Raw genomic sequence first — 25,375 nt, 5'->3', positions numbered from 1 at the left:
AGGCAGCCCAAGAGCTGGCAGTCTGGAATCTGGGGTTGAACCAGAGGAGAACCACGGGATCGCCAAGGTTGGAAAATGACCTCCAAGATCACCAAGTCCAGCCCTCACCTGGACACCACCATGACAAATAAGGAATGCCACATGTGCCACAAACACTTGGGGTTTGGACACTTTCAGGGATGGGGACTCCACCACTGCCCTGGGGCAGTCTGTTTCAATGATTAACCACTATCCCAGTGAAGAAATTTTTCCCAATATCCAATCCAAATCTCCCCTGGCCCAGCCTGGGGCCGTTCCCTCTCTCCTGTCCCTGTTCCCTGGAGCACAGCCAATACCCCCAGCTGTCCCCTCCTGTCAGGAGCTGTGCAGAGGCACAAGGTCCCCCCTGAGCCTCCTTTGCTCCAAGCTGAGCCCGTTCCCAGCTCCATTCCCTTCTCTCCAGCCCCTCCATGTCCTCCTTGTCCTGGGAGAGGAGGCGTGGCAGAGGCACAGTGTCCTGAAAAGCCTGGAACACCAGCGCTAATAATAACAACCTCCAAAAGCCTGGCCGTGTTTATCCCGGGAAAAACAAAGAGTGAGCATCTGTCACCAGCCCCTGCTTGCCAAGATGCAGCTTCCAGAGAACTCTGTGGAGTCCAGATTGGCAACTCTGGGCCAGAGCAGCTTGGGTACATGAGCCACACGTGTGTCACCAGCCTGGACGCAGTCCCTGTGTCCCCAACGCCTCCTCTGTCCCCAACACCTCCTCTGCCAAAGGTGGAGCTTCCCCTCGGGGTCTCCAAACCCCTCAGGTGATGAGTCCATGGATGTTGTGGCTGGGATCACAACTTGGGCCTGGTTTTCTACAATGATTTTTCACCAGGAAGAGCCTGTCTCAACTCCACTAAGTTGAGCATCCCCAGAATCCTGCTGGACACAGCTGAAAAGCAGGAGAGATCACAGAAATTCAATCACAGAAATTCAGCTCATGGTATCTCTGTGCAGTTTAGATCATAACAACAATTCCTGGGCAGTGTCTGTCACCTGGTTCCATGGGCTGGAGACTGCAGTAAATCCACCTTGGGTTTCCTCCCTACCAAGCCACAAACTCTCCATCACCTCCCAGTTTTAAAGCTGACACTCACACACTGTATGGACCAAGGGTGATTTTCCTTCTGATGTTATAACTAAAATAATCACACTGGCTGCAGTACTACAAACACAACAAGATTTGCATTTCACTCCACAAAGGTGGCTCTGCTAGGCAGGAACATTCCTACCCTTGCACCCTGCCTGTGTTTTGGGGAAGCAGAGCACAAACCAAAATAGGAATAAATGTTCACATGGAAACACAAGTAGATTTAGGTGCAGCTTAAGGCTTGAGAACAGCACAACACAGATATGAGCAAAATAAACATTTCCTCTTTATTAGCTTCAATTAAAGAGCTATTTTGTTTGAATTTCTCTCTTCTGTGTTTAAGCTGCACCAAATTTGCATCATTGTTTGAAGCCATAAAATCAGAGAATCATGGAATTGCTTAGGAAGGAAAAGCCCTCTAAGATCTTTGAGTCCAGCCATTCCCACAGCACTGCCAAGGCCACCATCACCCCATGTCCCCAGGTGCCACATCTACACAGCTTTTCATTCCCTTCAGGGACAATGATTCCTCCACTGCCCTGGACAGCTCATGCCAGGGCTGGGCAGCCTTTTCCATGGAGAAATTTTCCTCAATATCCAATCTAAACCTTCCCCAGCCCAGCCTGTGGCTGTTCCCTCTCCTCCTGTCCCTGTTCCCTGGGGTAAGATCCCAAATTCCCCCAGCTGTCCCTTCCTGTCAGGAATTGTGCAGAGCCACAAGGTCCCCCCTGATCCCCTTTTTCTCCAGACTGAGCCCCTTTCCCAGCTCCCTCAGCTGTATGAGTGGAAAGAAATCTCTGGAAAAGTAACCAAACATGGAAGTGGAACTGGTGAATATTCACTGTCCACATCCATCAGTGGTGAAAAGAAGACTGAATTTAAAGTTCCTTTTATTTAAACACAGTGATGCCACAGTGGCCATGCTGAGCAGAGATGGGAAGAGCTGACAAAATCCCACCCCAAAATTCCCTTTCCACCAAGAGCTGGGCAAAGGACAAGGCTCAGAGGGGCAATCCCTGTGGATAAAGATCCTGATGTCAAACCAGGAGGCAGCACTGCCCTGCACTCCCTGACCCTGGCACACACAGGGAGCACTGCTCACCACCCCAGGGCTCAGCAGCACATCTGCCAGCAGGGAAACCCCAGGAATGGAGCTGATAATGACAATGATGAGGAGGGAAGAGAACAGGGATGATGATGATAATGGCAATAGTAACAGTCATGATAATAATTACCCTATTAAAGGTGTCATTAGCTTTATGCAACTTCTAAATGCATAATATAAATAAATATGCAATAGATATATAGTATGTATATAAAAATACACACATATATGTATTTTTATATAAAGTATTAAATATAAATATATGTATATTTATCTACATATATTATATGTATATCATATTATCATATTATCATATTATATACATATATGTCTATAAATAAATATTATGTACATATAATAAATATTACAATGTACATATAAATAAATATTATATGCATATAATATTATGATATTATGATATTATGTTATAATATTTTAATATTATATTACACATACATTTATATTTACTATTTTGTATATAAAATATTATATATAAATATATTAAGATAGATGTATAAATAGATGCATAATATATTTTTAATAATCTTAATTTTAAAAGCCCCATGCACATACTTGACTAACTGACTAAATAAATCTGAAATGGTGCCTGAAAGCCTTTTTGGCCAGGAAGGGATGGATGTACCAGGGGTGAGGTGCTGCAGGTGGGTCCAGCATGTACCAGGGGCTGGGGGGCTGAGAGGATCCAGCAGGGCTGGCTCTGGCACACCCAGGGCCTCTGGCCACTTGCACAACTGGAGCCAGGATCCAAACCCATCCCTGTCCAGCTGCCAGCCCCCAGTAACTCTGCTGAGAGTGGAATCACTGAGCTCTCACTGCTAAAAAGCGCCTTTGAACGTGCTGGAGTGTCTTACATAAGATGGCAATAAACTGGCACCAAAAAAGAAAGCAAGTAATTACACTAGTGCCTTGTAAGCTTTGATTCTGTGCTGTTTGGGAACAATCTGAGGATTTTTTTTGTTAGGCTTATGAGGATAATGCCGAGAACAGCAAAGGTTTGGAGGTGGGGTGTCCGGCTTTCAAGCTCCCATGTACAAACACAGGTTTCCTTAGAATTTCACAGCCTGACAGGCACAACCAGAGAGAAGCAGGAGACATTTCTGCCCTCTCCTAGCAGCTTATGCATTATTCCTTAAAAAATAAAAAATAAAAAAGGAAAAGAAAAGAAAACTTCCAGAGCAATGTGGTGCCTTTATTCCCTTGTGTTGTTTAAACCATTTTTCAGGGCACTACACAATGAGCTTTCTTTGGGAAGTAGAACAGTGGCTTTTCCTCAGACCACAGTGAAGCACTTACAGCTCCAGTGCCTTGAGAGGGTGGTGGATAAAATAGAAAAAAAGGGAGAAGAAGCTAAAAGGAAGAGAGAATGAATTGGGAACTTGAATCAGGAAGAAAGAAAGGTGGGGGGAAGAAGGAACAGGCATCAAATGCAGGGATAATTGCAAAGCACTCCTGGCCAGGGAAAAAAAGGAATTGTAGATGAATCATGAGAGTGACAAAGAATCCCTTCAACAAGTTGTCTTTTATCACAACTTTGCTGCTCTACAGCTACACTGCAAGCAGGAGAAATTGCATCATGTCAACAGCAAGTTTATAGAGATAAACTGACTGGAGCAGGGGAAAGATGCTGCAGTCACTTCTGCTCCCCTGCCAGGCTGCAATGATTTCCCTGAGAACAGCACACACATGAGAACCAGAACACACCCCTGAAAGGGGCAGCTCCAAAATATCCCTGGAGGGAACCTCCTAAAAATCATCCCAAACCAAAGCCCCAGCTCTGAGCAGGGGCATCTTTCACTAGATCGTGTTACTCAAAGCCATAATCTTTTGTTGAGGTTTAGAATGGATTTTAGGAGAAATTTCTTTGCGCAAAGGTTTGTCCAGCCCTGGCAGCAGAGGAATCCCCATCCCTGGAGGGATTTCATGTGGATGTGGCGCTTGGGGACACTTGGGGTCAGTGGCGGCCTTGGCAGAGCTGGACTGGATCTGAGAGGGCTTTTCCACCCTGAACAATTCTGTGATTCTATTCAGCGACTGCCAGCCTCCGTCTGAGCCTTGCCCAGCAGCACTGGAGGGATTCTCCTGCCTCCTTGCCCAGCTCCTTGCCCTCCTCTCCCCTCTGCCACAGCCCCCAGAACGGCTGCTGGCTCAAATGCAAATAGTGCACATGCAGGCACAGGAGCTTTTTTTAAATTCTGAAAGCTGAGACTTCTAAGTTTATCTCAGAAGGACACTGGAAAGATGAATAGAGAGAAATTATGCAGAGAAAGAGAAAATATTCAAAGAGTGGAATTATGTATGCATAATTGCCTGGCTCCCTGGGGTGCACGGGCGAGTACACCAAGTCACTTTGTGAAATCATTCCCCACAACTCCTGGATCCTAATTATAGTGCAGTAAGTGGGGAGAAGCTAATTTTTAAACAGTCCTGATGGGGTAACTGGAAGAACCATAAGGATGCTGTTTAACCCTTTGCCTACTGAGAGGCTTCAAGCAAAGAAGGCACCACAGGAGGAATAAATGAAATGCTGGTGAAGCCAGTGCATTGTTCTCTGGTTGATTTAAAGGTGGCCAGCAGGAGAACCAAGCAAGCACAAGCATGCAGGTTAGAGGAGAAAAAAAAGGGCAGACCTGAAGAAATAAGCCAAAATTAAAAAAACACCAGTAAACATAACCTCTGCCCAGGCTTCAAAGGAGACTGGAGGCAGCTTTAGAGTGTCTCTGTGTCCCTCTGCCCTGCACAGCAAATTCTCAGCCAAAAGCTTTATAAATGCTAAGTATGCCTGAGCAGGAACCTCTTTATCCATGCAGAAAATACAACCACAGCTGCCTGGTACCTCAGCACATCCCCCAGTGCAGCAGGAGTACCTGCAGCAAAAAGAGCTCTATTTAATGCTCCCTGGAATCCTGGCTGGCTTGGGAAGGACCTGGTTCCAGCAGGGATCTGCTGATCCAACACCTTCTGAACCCTCACAGGTCACAGACCACAGTGGGACAGCAAGAAAGGACAAAACTGGGTGGTTTTCCTGCATTATCTGTGCAATGCTAAACCTGATTTTTTACAGGAAAATAAAAGCAGTAGCAGGACATCCCTGCCCTCAAGGTGTTTCCCTATTGGATAATAGGGAAAATTTCTTCCCCCAAAGGGCTGCCCAGCCCTGGCACAGCTGCCCAGGGCAGTGGTGGAGTGCCCATCCCTGCAGGGATTTACAGCCATGTGGATGTGGCACTTGGGGACACGGGTTTTGAGGTGGCCTTGGAGCAATGGCTGGACTCAAAGATCTTAAAGGGCTTTTCCAATCAAAATAATCCCATGACCCAACCCATGCTCCCACACTGCCCTGCGAGTTCAGCTAATTCAGAAATCAGCCATCAAAGGCCTTTTATTCTCACCATGCTCTAGTTTAAGCCAATCAAAACCACTCCTGGAAGTCCTTAAACTCAGATATTTTGACTAAATTCCCTTTAAATTTCTCAGCCTGGTAATGTTTGTTCTCATTCATTCCAAACCCTTTCCAATGTTCCAATTAGCATTGTTTTTCCCCTATCGGAACAGATGCAGGCACACAGTATTAAAAAAAAAAAAAAAAAAAATACACCATTTACCCATTCTAGATGGACAAAGAACGATTCTGTCCCTCAGCCATGCCTTGCACAATGGCACTAAAAGCATGAAAACACCACTCAGGACTCCCAGGGCTGCAGAACACCTGGATTCCAACATCTGCTGCCAACAGAGCCAGGCTTTCACTCCAGGTTGCATCATTTTGAATCCCCAGGGTGTTTTTGGGCTTTTGTGTTTCTACCACGCCCTTTTGAGTGCAGAGACCCCTGGAGATGGATCCCTTTCAGGGAGCTCTTAGCCTGGAAAAGGGAGGCTGAGGCTTGCAGGGCCTTTCTCTGAGAAAAGCCACCTCCAAAATTTTATAGACATCCACAGGGTTTAAGACCAGAAGACCATTCAGGAGGACCTCCTAGAAAAATGACCAATTAAATCTTCCCCAGCCACCTCTTTGTTGAGGCCAATTATTTGTTCGCAGGAGAATTTGCAGAAAGTTGTGCTTGACTTCCAGCCTTGATCTCAGATCTCAGCACGTGAAGAACCCTCAGTGCAGTCTTACAAATGATGAACTCTGCCAAGCCCACATTAATACCTAGCCCTCATGCTCAGAAAATTATATATTCTACTCAAATTGAATAGTTTTTCCTTTTTTCTGGCCAAAGTAATAGACACAATTTTGCTACTTAATCCTCTCCTATTGTCTCAAGCTCGCTCAAATTACAGCCATTTGAACTGTGATCTGAGCTCCCCTGTGCTTAAGGAACTAATTAGACCAAGGACAGTCAAACTTCCCAACTTCCTGAATACTAAATTCCTTGTCTGGCCAAGAGCCACAGGATGAGCCCTGGGTGGTGTGGGAAGGGAAGGAGGGAAGAGCAGAAGCAGGTCCCAGGTGGGTGATGGCTCCAGGGACAGCCCAGTGCCTCCCTGCCAGCTCCAAGGCAGGGGAACAACCACCAGGAGCTGACCAAAAAATCCCCACTGAGTGGAAGAGACAGTTCATGCTTTCTCTGCTTCCTTGGAAAGAAATGTTCTGTTCCATCTGAAAACAAGATTAAAACCTGAGAGAGAGAGACTCAAAACATTGTTCTTTGGGGCACTTGTCCCAGAAGAGGAGATGCTGGTTTATAACCTCATTTTGGGGTGGGATTCCACCTCTCTCCTTTGGAAACCTCAATGGGGAGCCCTCAGTTTGCCTGAGTTCAGAGGCCCCTCAGGTGAGGGGCTTCAGCCTGAACCTCGTGTCACCCCCTGTCCTGTCCTGTCCTGTCCTCTCCAGCAAGGGCAGGATGACACAGCCAAGCCAACCTCAGCAGATTTGGGGTGGCACCTGGCTGTGGCACACAAGGTCAGTGCTGTAAAACATGGACACACCGCATTGTCCAGGCAAATTTCCTCCTCTTTTTCTTGGGAGAAGAGAGGGAATCAGGCTCCAGGGGTAATAACATTTCAAAACAGATGTAAAGGAGGAGTTTGAGGATGAGAGGAGGGGCTGGGACCACAACTTGGCAGCAGCACCTCACCTCCAGCTCCAGGCTGGCCCCAGAGCAGGAGTAAAGCAAGGATTTCCTGACAAGGTTTATGGCTGAGCCTGCTTTGAGCCTGCCAGCACGGCCACCTCCTGCCTGACAGGACAACAGGAGTGACAACACCTACAGAAATTGAAATTGCTGTCTGTGCTTGAAGGTGGTCTGAACTAAAATGTGCAAATAAATTTGCACCACCGGTGTTGGCCTCTCTGGGTGAGCTTCAGGGCTGTCAATAAGACTTAGAGAATTGCTTGGGTTAGCAGGGACCTTAAAGAACATCTTATTCCATCCCCTGCCATGGACAGGGACACCTTTCATTATCCCAGGTTGCTCCAAGCCTTGTCCAACCTGGCCTTGGAGACTTCCAGGGATCCAGGGGCAGCTACAGCTGCTCTGGGCCAGGCCCTCACCACCATTAGCCACACTGATTTCTAATAATCATTATTCTATGGGAAATACCCAAAGAAGAAGCCTGTACAGAAGCCATGACACAGAAAAATTGCCTGGGTGCAGCAGCACCACGTTTGCCATCAAGAGACAAACGTGGAAGAGCCACAACAGGCAGAGAGGCCACAGGGTGAGGGCACCAGGAGGCCTCACAGTGCCAGACGTGTCTGCTGGCTTCCACACCATCACCATCACCTCCCAGACAGTGTCAGAGGAGAGTTGAGGGAGATCTGTAGGCATGGGAGAGACTCCTGCAGGAGCTTGCTCAAACAGCTTGCAGTGTAACACAGAAGGAAACTTTCAAGTCTTGGGAAGGCCCAGGCAGGATATTCTGCAGGATGTGCAAGGGCTGTTCCAGAGACTGCAGGACCAGGAGCCCTGGGCAAGGGCAGGAATCCCAGGAGAAGGCTGAATTCAGGCAGGTTTCCACAAGGATTTGCTAACTGGCTAAGGGGGTCGCCAGAGGACTGACACTCAGCTGGGTCCTGTCACCTCCTGGAGACAGATGATTGTAGGAATGTGCCCCTTGTTTACAGAGTGACAAAACTATTCTTTGTCTCTAAAAAGGAAAAAAGCTCAGAAGTTTCTCTCCTCAATTATTGGAAAGACACCTCATAGGACCTGGGGGACTTCACCTCAAACTTAAGGATGGACAATTGGACAGGAGCCAAAAAGTCCCACCTAAGTAATTTACTAGAAAAAGAAGAGAACAAAGGAACTAATGGCTGTTGTGAGGTGTTCTACCAGAGCAAGAACCTCTTGCACCTGGCTTGGGTTTTCTCTGTAAAGAGTTTTGTTATTTTGCCTTTTATTAAAACTTTTCTAACACTACCACAGAAGCCATCGTGCTGATTTTATACTTCTAAGGCAGCTGAGCTATCTCAGGTGTGATACAGATCTCCAAGAGACCTGTCTGGAGGAGATCCCTCTATCAGATGCTCACCTTGGGCTGGGCCCTCCACGCTGGGGATGCTCTGGGATGGGTCACAGCCCAGAGGGAAGATCCAAGCAGTGCCACCCTGATCCAGCCCCCAGCAGCACCAGGAGCAGGCCCAGGGGAGCAGGGAGCTCTGTCACTTCTCCACCCTCAGAGCTTCCACTGGGTGCAGATGATCTTGTGACAAGATCGATGGATCCTGATATAGCAGCACTTGAGATAAGCACTGCTGCAAAGGGCTCTTGGGAGAGAGTCTGGTGTCAGGAGGAGTTTGGAGGGGTGGTGCTGAATGAGGGACAATGGAACACCTCCAGCTGCTGGGAGCACTGTGCCACCTTTTGTACAAACACACCCTTTTGGGGTGACACTTAAAGCCATTTCTTATTTCCAAGCCTTCTTTCCACAGCCCTTACAAAAAAAGACTTTTTGGCATCAGCACAGCTGTGTTTGGATGTGTCTGCCACAGAGCTCCTGTGTCACTGGCTCAGGGTGCTCCTGCAGCCCCAGGCAGAGGCACCTGCACCTCAGCAGGTGAGCACATCTCCTCAGCTCCAGCATCCACACCTCAGCAGGTGAGCACATCTCCTCAGCTCCAGCATCCACACCTCAGCAGGTGAGCACATCTCCCCAGCTCCAGCATCCACACCTCAGCAGGTGAGCACATCTCCCCAGCTCCAGCATCCACACCTCAGCAGGTGAGCACATCTCCCCAGCTCCAGCGAGGGGAGCAGGGGCTCAACTCCTCCCTGCAGCCCCCAGTGCTTTGGAGGGCTGTGCTCCAAAATCCTGGGCATCATCACCATCCTGCTGTGGACCTGCTGCACCCTGGGGTGTCACAGCAGTTAAACATCTCCAAAGCATCACAATTCCACATCTCCCCACTGCCTCTGACCAGATCACAACATCAGCAGCAGGAAAACAATGATCCTGGTGCCTCAAAGCTGCCAGAGCACTGCCCAGCATGGCAGAGCATGACAGAGCTCTCATCTCAGAGGGGCTGGTGGCACATGGCACAGAGAGAATCCCAATCCCTGCAAAGCCAAGAGGAGCTGAGGCACACCAGGACATCCTTTGAGCAGGACACACCACCAAGGACACAGATCCATAGACAGACAACAGCTTCTTCAGGGACCTGATTCCTATAACCACATCAGCTTTAATTTTCACACTGACTTTTAAAAAAAACCCCACACAAACACACCCATAAAATCAGGAATCTTGCCCCACCCTTTGGCCAGGTAAAATCACATGAAAGCTCCAGCTCTGGCTGGCACAGGGGCCAGGATCAGGAAGGGGAGGGAATGTTTATGAAATGGTTTTAACCAATTCAATTTTGAGGCGATTTGTGCGCAGCAGCAGAGGCAGCCCTGGCTGCAGCAAGCAGGGAGCAGGCTGGATCAATGGCAGGGGGGAGGTGGGGGCAGGAAAGCAGGAGCAGCAGACTGTGGCACTGAGGCTAATGGCTTTGGAGCCATTTATTCCGTGAGAAACACAGCTCAGAGCCACACAGGGTCTGTGCTGGGCATGGCAGCGCCTCCGAGGGACAGTCCCCAACTCCAGGGAGGATCAATACCAAACACTCCAGGAAAAGCAGTGAACTTCTCCTCTTACAAGAATAAACAAATGACAATTAATGGATGCAATCAGGCCGTCTGCAAAACCCAAAAATTCTGCTGAAAAAAGCTCCCACCCAGCAAAAGCTCCATCTCTGTGCCAGCACTGCTCCTGGGACAGCCACTCCTCACAGCCACACCCTGGCCCTGCCACCTCACCCCAAACAAAACCCTGCTGCCAGAAATGAGATGGCATCTTCATTTTCCGCACCAACAAGGAAAAACCCATGGAAAAATCTCCAATCCTTTCCCCAGTTTGGTCCTCAGCAGCCAAGCTTCATCTGGAGACACCATTTCCCCTGTCCCCCATGGCCTCCATCCATGCTGTGGAGGAATATTCAAGGAGTGGACAGTGAGAGCTGGTTTGGGGCTGGAACAAAGGGAAATGGCTTTCTGGACCCTGGTTTTGACAAATGAGGGGAGGAATTGCCCCTGATGGCTCTGTGTGCCCTGCAATGCAGGATCAGCAGCTCTGGATCTCTGCACCAGCAGAGTTTGCTGGGAACTGCTCCTGATGGTGTTTGCAGCCCAAAGATAATGTGCTGCTCTTTCCACATCCCACTATCTCCATGCCCAAGCACATATGGTCTGGCTAAATAAGAAGCCTTGGAAAGGCTGTCAACAAGACTAGAGGAAGGTGGGCATCTGTGCAGAAACATATGCATGTCCCAGCACTGCACTGTGAGCACGGAGAGGATGCCCAGAATGCCACCAAAACCTGCCTGGGTCCAGCAGAACTGGACCAGGGACACTGTGGCTGCCACTTCCCTTTGTGCTGAGGGACTGCAAACCCATCATCCTGCTTCCAAGAAACCTCCTGCCAGGAAATCTGAGATGTTCCCTGCTCTGGTCCAGCATTTCAGGGCATTGCTGCTCGTTTATAGACCCACTGATGTGTTTGCTTCAAAGTCTTGTGTGTTTGCTTTATATTCATCTGTAAAAATCTCCCCCACGGTACCAAAGGCAGTGGAATAATCTACTATTTCAACCAGCATTCCTCAGAGAATTCTGCAGTTAAAAAAAAAAAAAAAAAAAAAAAAAAAAAAGGGGAAAAAACCTGGTTGAATTTGATTAAACCTTTGGAATCTCTCCAATATTTCCAGTTATTCCATCTGTAGAAACACTCTACTGGCACTTGGCACATTCAGAGCTTTAACTGCCTTCTAAATCAGCAGCAGTTCTGCCTAACAATTTGGCATTTGCACAGTGCCTTGTAAATCACCCACCTTACATCTCTGGGTACGAGCACCAAACCCTCCAAAAAGCCCATTACTGCCTCAGAGAAATTCTTCAGGAAGAAAATACCTTCTTATGGGCTTGTCTCCTGACAAAAAGAGGGGGGCACTGGCATGCAGTGGGCACGGTACTGACACCGGGGCTCCTGGTGTTACTATGGCACTGAAATGAAACCCAACGCAGCCAGCTGGTTGCTGCACTGCTATTAGAGCTTCTTCTCTGTTTCTGACCTTTCTAGAACTCTCCAAAATGCACTAATGTGCACCAAATCCAGCCAGGATCTAAGCTTGATGCAAGGTGAAGGTGTTGGTGTCCTGGTGCTCCCAGTGGGCACCACGGAGAGAACGATTACGATTCTGTCAGACAGGATTTGTTTGGTTGTTTTGTTTGGGTTTCTGGGTTTTTGGAGTTTTTTTTTTTGGAAGCCAGGAACCAGGCTTGGAAGGGCTGCAGCTCCAAATCAAGCCACAGAGCAGCAGGAAAGCACTCAGCAATACCAGCAGCGATTTGTGCATTTCTTGCAAACAAAGAGCGGAGAAGGTCGGCATTGTTGCCTCCCTGCTTCCACCTCTTTTGTCTTCCCAAATCGTTGGAGGCTAAAAACCTCCCCTTCCCAAACTGCTCCTGGCTCCAAGCTCTCCTGAAAATGCTATCCCCCTTATCTTTATCCACACCTGACCCTCTTTTATGCCTCCCCATCGACAAAGTGTAAGAAAATCATCAATTTAAGCACTACACTCACGCCTTGCCCCTCACCTGTGCCTCAGATGTTGCTTTGTGTGGGTCCTTCCCAGCATGGATTTGGGCTCTGAAGTGTATAGGGAGAGATAAAAAAACAAAGAAGAGGGCAAGGTAAAAAAGAAAAGAAACACATGGAGTTAACTCCCCTCCTCCTGCCCTTTGCTTGTAAATTCTCATTGATTGTCACACTTGCTGTGACCCTGCAGCATCAGAAACCCTGAGGGTCACCTGAGGACTTGGAGATGGTCACTGGGCCATGCAGAGTGACCACTTGGACTGTGCCAGCAGGACAGAGTTCAGGGCTCTGTGATTAAAGAGGACTGGCCACCACGGTCAGGGCTGGGAGGGAATTTCTGACTTGCTCTGCAGGTGCAGATCCAACATGCAGAGCTGAAACACTCTGGGCCTGTCCCACTATGAGAGGCAGCGATTCCAACTGATTTACTCATTAATATTCTTTAGGAATTAGCGGCTTAATTGATGCTTCCCATGCTAGCATTTAAAAAAATTGCATTTTGTCCATCCTTTTGTATCCTCTGGTCTAGCCCTGCTTGGTGTCTTTCTTCTTTTAACCCCAAGGAGGAATAATTTCCCTCTTTGGCTGCACTAAGACACTTGCAGCAGTGAGCACCCACCGTGTCCTTCACCCATTTTTGATCAGTTAATCAGGCAGAGCGAGGTCCCATCCTACATCTACCACAGGATCCTGTGCCACATCCATAAGCCTGAGGTTTGGGTTCCCCAGTAAACAGCTTCACCCAGTGAACAGCTTCACCCAGTGAACACCTTAACCCCTCTGGAAGGAGCTGGTGGGGCCTGGGTGTGACCAGGACACCCAAGGATGCTGCTCCCCCATTGTGCCCCTCCTGCCCCCAGCACTGCCCTGGCACCAGGGGCTGGGGCAGGAGAAAGGATCCTCACCAGGAGGTTTGGAGAAGCAGAGCTGAGCTCAGTTAAATGCTCCCCACCAGGGCTGGGAGAGCAGCAGATTTTGTGGCCACTCAGCTCTGCAGCCACTCTGCACATGATGAAAATATCTGTTCCCTCCCAGCCAAAAACCCTAAAAATAAAAACTAAGCAGGGCTGTGCCTGCAGCCAGCGATGCATACGAGATGATGGCCTTCTCAACACGAGACCAAAAGGGCAAATGAATCACATTACACTCCATGAATAAAAGCAGAGCCTCAATGCACAGAGACTTAATGATTCCATTCTGGATGCACGAGAGAGCCTGGCCTCGTTTGCAGAGGTGCTGAGCATTCCCAAGTCCCCCTCAGCTCCTGGGGACAGCCAGGACCCTGAGCTCTCCTGAGACCCATCCACTCTGAGGAAATCCCCCCACTGGCAGGGAGGCTTTCCCTGAGATGTGTGAAATCAGAAGCTCTCAGCAGCTGGCCTGGGCTAAAGACCTCCTATCTCGACCTGCTGCACCCAAATCCATCCCTGGGCAGGTGGGATGAGGGGCTGCAGCTCTGTTTGAACTGCGCCTTTATTTCATGCAAAGGGAGGAGGAACAAGCCCCTGGATGGTGCCCCTGGAGCAGAGGGAATCCAGGATGTCCCCAGGATGTTCCCACTGGCACCAGGAGGCAACCACGGCGTTTTCCCAGCCCACCTTGGCACATTCCCTGGGCACAAGTGAAGGGCACGGTGGTACCCTGAGGAGGCCCCTGAAATGGGGAAAGGAGCATTTCCAAATGACCTCCTCAGCCAGAGCTGATGGAGCTGTTACAGAAAAGCACATCACGGAGAGATGGCAGAATAAAAGCAAACCCCACTGCTAGGGCATTACTGGGAAGGGGCTTCTGCACAGCACAGCACCCAGGCAGAGCGGGAATCACCTCCACTGGGATCCTGCTGGAGTGCTGAACATGCCATCCCCCCTCCCTGGGCTTTCTGGGCTCCCCGTGGCATTTAAACCCAACCCTTGCTATTCTCTTCTAAACATCCCCTTGCAAGGGTGGGATTTCCCACAGCAGCTCCAGTGTCACAGCCCTGTCACATCCAACACACAGGCAGTGCTGGCAGGGTGAGCTGCACCCCAGCCTGGCACCAGCCTTCTGGGAGGGACTGAAAATCCTCCATACCTTCACTATTTTCCTACATCTGCTTGGAAAATAGAGCCCAGGACAACCTCTTCCAAACATCAGTCCTCTGGCAAACAAAAGGAAGTCAAAGGCAAACTATTTATTGCCAAACCCTCTTCCTTCGTTGTAAAATACTGCTTAATTTTATCCCTCAGGCATCTATTATCTCATAGCCCATATTATTTTTCCAGCTATTACTGCTTAATTTTCCCCATCCAGAAAGTCCGTGCAGGCAGCAGCCAATTTCCGTCTTGGCAGAATTGTTTAGGAGAAACAAGCAGCTGTTTCACTGGGGTCCTAAAGAATTGATGGGGAATCAATGCTCCTCCTTTCTTTGGCCACAAGGAACCTTGGAGGAAAGTCACATGTGCTCTGGCACCAGCACTGTCACCCTGCCAGGGGACACTGTGATCAGAGGGAGGAGGAGCTGGGGGCATCCACCAGACCCACACTTAGATGGAAATAAAGGTGAGCAGAAATACTTTTTTTTTAACTTTAAATAAAAGCTGCTGATTTTAATAAAAGTTAAAAAAAAAAAAAAAACCTGTGGCAAATGGAATCTGCCTGGACTGCTTCTGTTTCCCATTTCTGATAGGATTTGTTTTACCTCTTGTTGGTTTGGTGGGGTTTTTTTAGCAGCAAAGCTTCTGTGGGAGCTCAGAGTATTCAAAAAATGCCAACGCTGGTAAACACAGGACATTCTCCAGGCACAAAGCCCATAACCCTTATTTTATGGAGACTTTGGAAAAGTGATTACCAGCATCAGCTGGCACAGGAGGGAGCAGCACACACCTGACAGGGGTGGAGGTTTGCAGGAGAACCCCAAGAAACCATCTCAGCTTCCCAGACTAGCATGGGGCAGGTAAAGGAGCTTAGAAACAAGCTTAGAAACTCTCACCAAATAAAAATGATCGAGGCAATAACAAAATGGTGAAATACTGTAAAGGTACACGAGGAATGAACAAGTTACTGGTAAAATCTGTGAATGCCCAGGTGTGTCTGTGGGGGTGAGATGGACAGGGCCAGGAACCCATCTGTGTTCACAGCAGCATTTTCCACGCAGGGGTGTGCCATAGAAACATGGGGGATCCTGGGCTGGAAGGGACTAACAAGATCACTGAATCCAAGTCCTGCACAGGACACAATCCCATCCCTGTCCCTTGGAGTGGAATCCCAACCCTCCTGCAGCTCTGGCAGCCTTGGGACCATTCCCTGGGGAGCCTGGGCAGTGCCAGCACCCTCTGGGGCAGAACCTTTCCCTAAAATCCAACCTAAACCTGCCCTGGCCCAGCTCCAGCCCTTCCCTGGGCCCTGTCTCTGGGACAGGGATGTATTTCAGCCTAATTCCTGATTCCAGTCTGGGCTGAACATTTGCTGAAGCACTGCTGACACCCTTTTCCCTCCAGACACAGCTGTTTATGGTAGTGTTGGGATTCTGGGTGCTTGTGGAGTTGACTTTTTGTGTCACAAAGCACCTGCACATCCAAGAGTTCCCTGGTGAGTGGGCAGGAAGGGATTGGTGATAATGGAGGGGATGGGAAAGCATTTTTTAGGGACCATGGAAGAGCCTCAATGGGCTCAGCACGTGGACAGAGCATCCCCCACATGCTCCTTCCTTTTAACACTTCATTGCTGCTCCTGAAAAAAGGGATTTTCCTTTCCTGTCCTGGCTCTAGATGTTCAATCAGAAAAGAAGCTCCCAAGGCAATGGGAAGCATCAGGGCTTTGCTCCAGCCTTGTCCAGTGGGAGTTCCCAGAGCAAACAGGAACTGCAAGGCAGGGCTGGATGGCAGTGAGCCAGGGAGGCAGAGAGGTGTGAAAACAGGATGGATGGGAAGGCAATAACCCCCCAGTATTTCACTGAGGGACTCAGCTCTGCATCACCTCCATCCATCAGCACCAGCAGGGCCAGCCAGGGCTGTGCTCACACCAGTGGCACTGGCACAGGAGGGGCTGTGGCCATGGGGAAGCATCACCAAGCCAAGGGCTGAGGCCACCCAACATCCACCCCCTCCAGCAGCTCATATCCCCCTCCAGAGCAACAGGGAAAACACTCCAGCTGTTATCTGTACATGAGAGAAAAGGGATGGGGCAAACCCCACACCCAGGAAAAGGAGCAATCCTGGAATGACCCTGATGGTGGATGCAGGATTGAAACAGGGACTCTGCCCAGGAAGGATGAAAAGGGCTCGGCCATCCTGGGTCTGACCTGCTTCAGGAAGAGGAACCTGAGGAATATGTTTAAAAAGGAAAAGTTGTTCTCTGCAAAAATCTGGGAAACAATTCAAAGAGTCAAATCAGAAAAAGGTCACCCCAAAACTCCCAGTGTCCCTCATCCCTCATTTCTCCTGGAAGCACAAAGCATGGCAGCTTCTTTGTGGGAACCAAAATGGGAAACCTCCCCTCTCTCTTTATCTACAAAGAAATCATAAAAACATCACCAGGAAACAGAGGATGGGAACTACCTCAGTGCCTTATTTTCTGGAGCCCCAGTCCATTTCAGAAAGAGTCACTTGTTTTCAGAAGGATTTTGACAGGTTCCTGCACCTCCTGCCATCACTGCCCATCTCTTGCTCCAGAGATCCAGCCACAATTCCACAGCAAAAATAGCCATGCATGAGCTTTGCCTGCACACCAGGCTCATGGCATTCCACAGAGAGCTGGCACCTCCCAAAACAGCTCTGCAGCCTCCTCAACTGGTGAGTCCAGCTGACCTCCAGCTTGGACACAGGTGGAGGCACCCGCCCAGGCTGTGAGTAAATCCCACCACTCTCTCCCCAGAAAGAAGCAAATTCCCCATCAGAGCTGCAGCAAACTCAGGCAATCAGCAAGAAGAAAGCTTTTTAAAGAGATACAGCCCAGGATTTCTGTGTTGAAACACACGCCACAGATGGTGGAGCAGACGAGGATTAATTCATGAATCATATTTCTTAAACGATACAATCTCTCTTTTCACTTCCATACTTTCCCTTTTTGACTCAGAAGCAGGGATTTAAGATGCCCTTCCCAGATATGAATTTTGCATGAACAAACATTGCAGGGGTAAAAAAAAAAAACCAACAAAACCAACAAACCCACAACAGCAATAAACCAGAAAACCCAGATGTCTAAAGAGAAGTTCTCAAATGCAAGTGAAGGCATATCCTGTCCATCTACACGAGAACATGGGTGGAAATACAATATATGCAAGCCCAGAGCTGGAATGGGGTGGGAAAACGAGCTCCCCACCATTTGGAGCTCACCAGTGCTTCAGCCAGGGTTCTGGATTGCACCAAAGCTGATTTTCTATCTCCTCCTATCTCATCCTCCACCCTCGCAGCGAAAGGAAAGCCTGGAGGCAAACATTTCCAGGAGAGGCCTCCTGGCTCTGCCAGTCAGTCTGTGCCTCCTCCAGCCCCCATCAACGCTTCCCTTTGGAAAATCCCAGCACAGGCACCGCCAGCTCGCTCTCCAGGAACTGAGGGGCTGCAGAGAGCAGCAGCAAGGCAAAACATCCTGCCCCACAGGAGCACACAGCTCACCACCCCAGCTGAGAGGGGTTTGAAGTGGGGAAGAGAGAAGGAAATGACACAAGAGCTCTTCAGCAGCGGGAGACTCCGATATCCCGGCTCCCTCCCGGCTGGGGAGCTCCTTCAGACCAGCCACAGCCATGCCAGCCTGAGCAGAGCCCCTGCTTCCCCCCAGGCAGGAGCAGAACCAGCACCAGCACTCCAAACTGCCCCTCCCGGGCGCTCCCTCACCTTGCTTTGATCAGCAAAGCCGCATTTCAGTCATTTTTTCCACTTTGCACACAGAGCAGCTGTGTGTGTGCCTAACAGCTTCTTTACACAGTCTTGCACTTCCTATTGTAGCTTTACACACAGAATAAGAGTGAAAAAAAATCACTTACCCTTCAATTATTTCAACCTTTCCCTGCTCTGTGTGTGACGTGGGCTTCTCTTTTGGTTACTATTTCCAGATTTGGTCTTTGGGTAGGTGAATGGAAGAGGAGAATGACAGGAGTTGTATTTGATGACGATGGAGACTGTAAAATAAAGAGAAGCATTTTCAGCACAGAGCAGTCCTCCCCTATACATCCAGATCAGATTATATTAAATTAAATTAGTGACACCTACATAAATGCTTCCTACTGTTTTTATGCACACATACAAATATCACAACTGTCAAGGAGAATGCGGCTGTCAGTGATACGGCAGGGGGGAAAAAAAGAGCAATTTCTAAAATGGAAGGGAAAAAAGGAAATCTAGGCTAACAACCAGCATTTGAGCAGCAGCAGAGGGGCTGCTGCTGGTCTGCAGGAGGGCATGGAGGCAGCTGGAACTGCCACGGGAGCACTGGAAAGGGCTGGAGCAGAGGACAGCATGGAAGGAGCACGGGTAGAGAAACTGCAACAACAACAACCCTGACAAAACGCTCCTCTGCTTCCCAAAATACCACATCAGCTTGGGAGGAAGGGAGGAAGGAGCCGAGAGAGAGCTTCAGGAAACACAATTCCCCCATCCCCTGCAAGGATGGAAGGACTCCTAGCACGGGAAGGAATTAATAACGTGGTCATCGTAGCAGCAAGTACCCCCCTAAAAACCAGATTAATCTCCCACCATCTGCTTTAATAGCAGAATTTCTGCTAAGTGGTTTTCCCCTACACAGCCCCACATATCCATGTAAACAGACAAACAAACCATTTGGCTTCCTGCAGTCCCGGGGAACGCAGCTGCTCCGAGCAGGGCTCGCTGCCTCTGACACGGTGCCAGGGTTGAATTCCTGCCATCCCATCTACTCCCACACCTCTGCCCACACCCTGCTCCTCTGCAGCCTCCTTAAGGCTTGGGGTACCCCCAAATCACCGCTCATCAAACATGGCAGCTGGGATCCTTAAAATATCCTTTGATTGTAGCTGAGGAAAACAAGGGAGGTGAGCAATGAGAGGAATGGACTTCCACGCTATTGTTTTCCTCGTGGCAACTCTCCCATCCTCTGCATGCAACTGGCACCTCCAGCACCACAAGTCCCAGCCCAAACGCTGAAAACACCCCAAAAAAAGCATATTTACAAAATCACTTGCAAGATGCCACGGCAGGCAGTGGAAAAAACCAACCCCCCGAGTCAAGGAGATTGTCTGCTTGGTTGGAAAAACACAAAGGTCACCGCAAGGAGTATATAAAAATACATGCTAACATTGAAGAGGTATAAACATAACACTAAATAACACTTTCTATACCCAGCTCAGCATTTAACACTTGCCCAGAGGCCTTTGATAAATCCCAGGTGCCTGAACAAAGCAAGGAAGCTTTTTCATTGCTATTTAGCAAAACAGGGAAAGTAAAGCACAAGAGAATAAAACTGTTCAAGACATCAAGGACCGAGTCAGAAAGAAACAGCCAGGTCTCCACATCCAGCTCTTCCATAGCCAAATGCCCTGCCAGGCTGCTGGATGGAAATAGAAATACTATTGTTAGCCCCAAGCCATGCAGACTCATTAACATTTATTTTAGTGCTATAAAATATATTTTTAAATACTTGAAGAAATAATCTGGAGGAAGTGCTAAAAGCTAGGAGCATATTTTCAATATGTCCCAGCTTTTCCAGGGAGATTTGAGACCTCCTGGAAAGACAGAAACCGGTCTCAGAGGCTGTGGGAGCAGGAGGGTACCTGCAGCCACCCAGCAGATGCAATTCCCTGCCCTTGCTTCTGCTCCCAGATTGTTCAGTGAGAGGGAAGTCTAAAAATGTCATTGATTTTAATTACTCGTGGACAGCAGAATCCCCAAAGTAAAGTTTCCCACAGGTTTTTAATGTGTGTGGGTGTTTATATGGGAATAACACTTGGAAACGGGAACCTGATGCCTGTGGGGTCACCTCCTCACCAGCAGAAACCCTTCAGCAGGGACAAATCCTGCTGAGCACCTTCCACAGAGCCCCAGGTTCCTCATCCCAAAAGTTCATGGAGACAAAGCAAGTCAGAATTATCAGGAGCATCTCCTCATCCTTGTGGAGAGCAGCAGCCCCATTGATCCTCCAGCTCTTAGGAGAGGGGTTTGGGGCTGGTGGAGAGGAGCTGTGGTTATTCCAGAGGTACCCACAGGCACATCCAGAGAAAACCATGGTGTGGGAGAAGAGATTCACCAGGGAACAGGATCCAGAGGTGCACGGGGACACACAGAGCACAGGGCCCTGTTCCTGCCACGCCCAAATGGATCAGGCATATGGAGAATCCATTTTATCTTAAATAAACACTCCGTAACACAACTCCTGCTTTCCATGTGACCCAGCCAGCCTCGGATAAAATAAAATGGGAGGAGTCAGGGACAAAGAAGAAACAGTTCTCTCCCTTTTCCTTGTCAAAATGTTGTTGGAGATTTCATGTTTCATGAATTAGGACAGTCTTTAATTGGTGTTCTGGTGGGGGAAACAAAGGAGTGTGACCATTTGTGCAGTCCCAGAGCAGGTCCAAGAGATGTCCACTGTGCTTTGCCATGCCAAATTGGAGACACCACCTTCCCCAGCATCAAGGGGACCAGCCTGGCCCAGGGCACTGGCCATGGGATGGCACAACAGAGCAGGAGGAACCAATGCTCCCAGATTTCAAGGTGTTGGTTCTCCCCTGTGCTCTGGAGCTCAGCAGATTGCAGACTTTGGGTGCCCGTCCCTCAACAAAATCTGCACCAGGCACTGAGTTCAAAGTCAAAAGGAACATTTGTTCTACAAGAAAACACCTTGCAAACGACCCCTAACAAATTGTAGCTGCTGGAGCAGCCAGCTCAGAGCACAGCAGCATTTCTCAGCCCCGTTGTTACTGCGGGCGCTGCGCTCAACGTGCGAGTGGCAACGCAGGCACAGCCACAGTTTGTGTTTCAGTACAAATTACAGAGCTGCAGAGGCAGCTCTGCTCTTCCCTGCATTGCTTCCCTCACGTTTTGATGCCCATTAAATTCCTTCCCATTTAGTTGCTTTATTTCAGCTCCTGGCTGCATAAAATCGTTCCGCGAGCGCCGAAGCCAAACAAACAACGGCAAAACTTTCCCTGCAAAAACTCCACGGGCTGTTATGTAAAGCAGGGAGGGGATCAGCAGATAGAGACAACTTGGAGGCAACCTGAGGGTTGGGATTCTGTGTCAGCTCAATACACAGGGGAAATAACCCTTTAATCCAGTGCAGTGTATTTCATTTACTGTAGTGTTATCCAGTTCGAAGATGTTATGAAAGGAATCCCTGGAGAGACTTAAGACTTCAAAACCAGCCTGAGTTTGAACTTAATTCCACTGTTGCAAAAGGCTGGAGCTGTGGAAGATGACCTTTTCCATACCTTGGATGCCAGGAGCCATCCTGCCTCATAATGTCACGCCAAATTAGAATATTCTCTTTTTGTTTTACTCGGGATTTTGTTTTGTCGTTTCTTTTTAATTAAAAGCATCTGTCACTGTTAATGAAATGGGGGGAAAGAGAAGAAAAAATATCATAACACCAAAAAAAAATTAAAGCTGGTGATGTCCAGAGAGATGGAGAGAGTCAAAAAGCTGGATAATTACCAGAGGAACTTTCACCTCCCCATGAGATCATCACCAGAGCCCAGGTCAGGACCAAAGGATCACCAGTGCCATCTCCTCGCTGCTCATCACCTGAACAAAACAAAGGGATGCTCCTCACGCACATCCCCCAGATCCCACTGGCAGCAGGGCCTCAGGTGGTCTCTTCTCCAATAGGAAATGAGAGGGAAAATACTTTTGACATGCAAATCCCGAAGTTGTTCAGGTCTTGCCAAGGTTATCCTGAATGAAAGTTCAGAAATGCTTTTAAAAACCCACCCAAAAATCCATGCTAGTGAACCAGAAGCTGGTGGAACCCCAGGGGTGAAGGTGTGTGGTGTCATCTTTCACCAGCTGCAGGAGATTCCCTGCCCAGGGGGTATTTTTAAGGAACCCTGCAGGAATTCATTGAACAAGTCATGGAAATCCCAATTAAAGTTGTTCACTACTGTTAACTGCTTCCATGGACTTTCCTGTTTGGAGGTGAACCATAAAAGGCCAGTTTTCACTCGCTGCATCTTCCAAGTCAGATTGTGAGTGCAATTAAATGTAAATTTGTATTTTCCAAAAATAGGGTTCCCCCACAAAATACTGAATTAATTACAAAACGTATTCCTAATGTGAAATTATTTAGCCTGTTAAAGCGGTACAAACAGCTTTATTGGATCATTAATGGTTAGAAATGTTCAGTCAGCACAGTTGGAAAAAATGTAAACTAAATATGTCAAGGATACATTGCTTTCTCCACTCACTATTTTTTTAATGTCTTATTTCATGGTAGATAAGTGAAAAATCTTTTTACCTGACTTAGTAAGAGGCTCATTTACTCATGCAAATTTAAAACCAAGTGTCATAATACAATGAAATTATAAAAACATATCAAAAAGGAGTTAGTGAGTCACTAAATTTAGCTCCTAATGGAGTTCAAGCTGTCTTATACAGTTGTATGTTAATGGGAAGAGCTCTGGTGGTCTGTAAACATCAGAGCAGAGCTCAGCAACCATCCCACGTGCCCGGGGTTTCTGGAGAAGCCCTTTGGGTTTCCAGCCCTCCACACCTGAGGAAATCTAAGGGAAAGTCAGATTTTGATCCCAGCCAAGGTGAGGAGTACAGCCAGCATTAAATAAATTAAAATCCACTGCTATGAGCTCTGCGCAGCCCCAGGCTCTGCAGAGCCACATCCCAAGCTCTGGCACCAGACCTGGGGTGATTTACAGGCGTGATCCTCAACATCCATAGGGATTTTCCTAATCCATCCAAAACATTAGGGCTGACATGGGGAAGCAATGACTTTGTGGGCTGGAAGGTACCGAGCAACACGAGGGCTTGGCTGGGAATCTGGGCAGATCCAAGCAACAAATTGAAGTGGTGCCTCTGAAACAGCAGCAATCCAGGTGCCAGGGCAGGAGCAGGATCCTGGCTGGGGTTTTTTCACTCAAAATAGTCCAAGGGCAGCACTAACATGAAGTCTGTACATTCTGGAACAATCTCATTCCAAGAGTAAGGAAAGATGGTGTAAAAGAAGAAGAAGGGAGGGCCAAGGTTAAGAGATGACCGGAGCTCCAAAATCCATCAAATCCAAAGCACCCACAGGGCAGGGTGGGAAGAAGAGACCTCTGCAGAGAAATTGGCTAAAGATACAGGGAGGCAACTTCTTAAAGGTGAAAATGTCCCTATAACACCTTCCAGTGCCTAAAGGGGCTCCAGGAGAGCTGGAGAGGGCCTTGGGACATGGGCATGGAGGGACAGGACACAGGGAATGGGCTCCCACTGCCAGAGGAGCTGTGCAAGGGGCACCTCTGACACCCCCTGTCCTGTCCAAAAATGCTCCAAAAGCTGCTCAGACAGCACCAGAGAAGAGATGGAGAACCTCTGCCACAAGGAAAGACTGAGGGAGCTGGGATGGCTCAGCCTGAAGGAAAGGTGGCCCTGAGGAGACCCCAGAGGCCTGCCAGGGCGCCAAGAGAGCTGCAGAGGGACTGGGGACAAGGATGGAGGGACAGGACACAGGGAATGGCTCCCACTGCCAGAGGGCAGGGATGGATGGGATATTGGGAATTGGGAATTGTTCCCTGGCAGGGTGGGCAGGCCCTGGCACAGGTGCACAGGGAAGCTGTGGCTGCCCCTGGATCCCTGACAGTGCCCAAGGTTGGCTGCTGAAGGGCAAAACTGGGTCCAGCACAGCACAGAAGGAAGAAATAAATATTCCCAGTGCTTCCTGACCTGGCAGAAAATCGTGAAAATAAGGCCCTGTAAGGAGAAGAGGAGAGGGAACTAATGGGAAAACATCTTGTTGCATTAAGGGCTGTGTTAAAGGTTTACAGCATCATCTCCAGACAAGCCCACTGATATTCCTGAACCCTCATCGATCCACAGGTCAAACCAGGAACGAAAAATATCAATTTCAGAAAATATCACTGGCTGAGATACAATAAACCTACCCTGTCCCTATGCACAGGTAAATAGAGAGACCTTTCCACGTGAGAGAGAAATCTGCCAGAGAGCTTGGCTGTAACTACAAAATCCTGGACCTGTCCCCATCTGTAACACTCACAGGCTGATACAAGGAATTAGGGAGATGTCCTACATAACTGCTTTAATTAATTTGTGAAATTTTGCACCCTTCCTGGAGGCGGGCGACGTGGCCCTCTGTGCTCCCTTGGATTGCCACCGCTCTCAATTTTATTTTTATCCCGAGTTCGATATGAATCAGGCTTTGCAAAAGACAAAACAACCCACTGTAATCATCCAGCATGCCAATTAAACTAAAACATACCCTGGAAATTAAAATTAAATGCCATATCTATGAAAAGCAGCAGACAGCTTCCTCAGAAACAACAAGAAAATCCCATATTATAGGAACACGACCGTGGCAGCCCCAAAATCAGCACTGAAGCACTTCTGTAACTTACTGCCACCCTTCACATCTGCATACTGGAGGTCTTCATCAAACTGGGTATGTTTTTGCACATTTATCATCAAGATTTATTGAAGTTGATTCCATAAATTTCATTGAGTTGTTCACTGCTGCTATTTGTTTCCAAGGCAACAAATGCACTTTGCCCAAGCTGCACAGTACATCACAATTGTTCAGGATTTGGGGGTCCCTGCCCCTGGTGCTGCACAGCGCCAGCACCTCCCAACGCCAGCCTGGCAGTGCTGGCAATTAACAAATTTGGGGGGGATTTCTGGAAAAAACAATCCCTATTAGGGGAGAAAAATGTCAAATGAAGCAGGCAGGGAGCAGGCTGCTGGCGAGAAGGGGGGATTTGTGCAAAGCACCCGCTCCCATCTCATTTACACCTCGGATAGCTGGAGGTTGAGAAATCTATTCGCAGGTTCAGGAGGAGTTGGAAGGTTCTTTCTGCACAAAATAATGACAGGAAGTCGCCTCTTTGTCATCATTGTGGAGAAAGGGACAACAGAAGTAGTGAGGGGAGTGGAGAGGAGGAGGATTTACAA

The 25,375-nt window shown here is 48.5% G+C and overlaps 1 protein-coding gene across 1 annotated transcript in view; it reads right to left on the bottom strand.

Annotated features, from left to right (window-relative positions):
- NEXMIF (neurite extension and migration factor) overlaps positions 1-25,375 on the bottom strand; it is a 163,950-nt gene that overhangs the window by 31,587 nt on the left and 106,988 nt on the right. The window contains 1 exon segment of the mRNA XM_030967345.1: positions 18,280-18,414. The gene's annotated coding sequence lies outside the window, so the exon portion shown is untranslated.

Source organism: Camarhynchus parvulus, chromosome 4A, assembly GCF_901933205.1.
Source record: "Camarhynchus parvulus chromosome 4A, STF_HiC, whole genome shotgun sequence".
Lineage (NCBI taxonomy): Eukaryota > Metazoa > Chordata > Aves > Passeriformes > Thraupidae > Camarhynchus > Camarhynchus parvulus.
This window is presented reverse-complemented; position numbering and strand designations above follow the sequence as displayed.